Source organism: Leptodactylus fuscus, chromosome 6, assembly GCF_031893055.1.
Source record: "Leptodactylus fuscus isolate aLepFus1 chromosome 6, aLepFus1.hap2, whole genome shotgun sequence".
NCBI classification, from domain to species: domain Eukaryota; kingdom Metazoa; phylum Chordata; class Amphibia; order Anura; family Leptodactylidae; genus Leptodactylus; species Leptodactylus fuscus.
The window spans coordinates 104,883,630-104,885,631 of record NC_134270.1 but is presented as its reverse complement, the minus strand read 5'-3'; the positions used below and the strand labels follow the sequence as shown (position 1 = coordinate 104,885,631).

Sequence of the window (2,002 nt, the reverse complement as noted above, 5' to 3'; positions counted from 1 at the left end):
TCAAAAGTTCGCCACGGGGCCCCGCCATTCCTAGTTACGCCACTGTCCCTATTGGTTTAATGGAAGTAGAAATCTCTGCAGGCTTTCTGTGAAAAGCGATGTGGGAAAAAACTGGAATACATTACCGCTACAGTTTTTTACGCAACGCTTTGTATCAGCGACCTACTACGTGGAGATCTAACCTTACTGAGGTTTTCAACAAGGCAGATAAATAACAGTACATCAGTCATCCATAATAATTGAGGTACAATCTTAAATACCTAACCAAGTTACTCTAACTAAAACACTGAGATAATCTTCTGAGATAGATTGAAAACTCACTGGAGGCCACAAATGGAAAAAGAACAGCAAAACAGAACAGAAAACATACTCTCCTATCACCAGTCCTCAATTCAGGATGCACATCATCCATTCCTTCCCTTTCACCTTCACAGGTTGTACAAGATGGCAGTGCAAAGGGACATTCACCTCCGCAGTCACATTTTGGATTCCAGTGACGTACCAGCAGTTATGTCACCGGTAACCAACATGTGACCGCTGAGGCCAGTGACTGATTACAAGGTCAGGCAGTTCACCAAGTGAAAGCAGTGAGGGATTTGCCACCCAATTGGGGACTGGGAATAGGTATCATTTTATTTTTTTTTTATTTTGGACCACAATCCCCTGTGAGTGTTAAACTCATCCTAGAAAACGATTAATGCATTAACGAAGAAGGTCATAATAAGCGTCACAATAGCCAGCTCCACCTCTGGGTTTGGAAAAGTAATAGGCCTTATCATGGCCACCTCCTTTAGATTAGGTATAAGCAGGACAAGGACTATTGCAGTCTTCTCGAACACCATGATAAGGATATAGAATGCACACTGTCCAACCCAGGCTTTACACTGTAAAGGATCTCCATATTCTCCAAACCCTAAGGAGTCCCATTGTCTCCAATCAACCACACAGGTCACTGCTCATACCCCAGCGTAAATAAGTAACATGCCCAGGGTGACATCCAAGAGGAAATTTATTAGATAGACTGACCATGGGTCTTCTCTTGCAAGGTCTGATAAGTAGATATTAGCAAAGTGGATGAACAGCATTCCAATATCTTGTTTGGACATATCTAGGAGGAACCATATTGTCCATGGACGTCACTCATGCTTTGGTTCTCGGAAACATTTTAACGTAAGGATGCTGAAGGCCATAACTGCCAGCAGACCGTGCAGAAAGATCCCAAAACTGCCCATAAGAGCCCCACTGCTGCATCCCGGAGAAGTGTTGGGACCAGCTCCGGTCGTCATGTTCCTGTTCCCGGTCATGGGGCCCATCTTAGAAAACCCCTTTAAGTTTTTCACAATTTTCCTAGCATTACATAAAGGTACAAAACAGAACTTTAGCAGTCTATGGGCATGGCATTAGAATTTGTACAAAACTATCTGTAATTTGCACATAAGCATATCCCCCTTGGATGAAAATATAAAGTATCCAGAGACTGTCACTTTTTTATAGCTCAATGACCTGTAATTGTTCTCATACTAGAGTACCTGGCCAATATTAGCATTAAAGTATCATCAAAATCTGTTTGCATTTTGTATTTATGGCCACACATTGGGAAGTGACAGATGAGTTAATTCTTTCTTCTGAATCCCCCTATTTGTCGTCAACTGAGATCTCAGTGAATTCTTCATACACAGCATTCATGTAGAATGTGACCTTCCCTGCTCAGTCTCCATAACACGTTCACAGCTGTAGATAAATCTATTCTGTGCGCTTGGTGAGAATATCATTCATCAGATGCTGTCACATTGCAGCTCATAGCTTTCGAGATGTTGATCATTAGTTAAGAATCTAGAGCTTGATTCAGACACTAATCAGCTCCAAACACCTCTAGATGGCGCCATTCTTGTCTTTAATCCATGAAGTACAACATAGTATTCTGCCATCACAAAACACCTGATTATTCTATTCATAATTTTTAGCTTGTTTTAACCAAAAATGCTAGTTTTATTGAATACCA

The 2,002-nt window shown here is 41.4% G+C and overlaps 1 pseudogene; it reads right to left on the bottom strand.

Annotated features, from left to right (window-relative positions):
• Window positions 1–683: 683 nt before the first annotated feature.
• Window positions 684–1,313, bottom strand: LOC142209132 (store-operated calcium entry regulator STIMATE pseudogene; annotated as a pseudogene).
• Window positions 1,314–2,002: the final 689 nt, after the last annotated feature.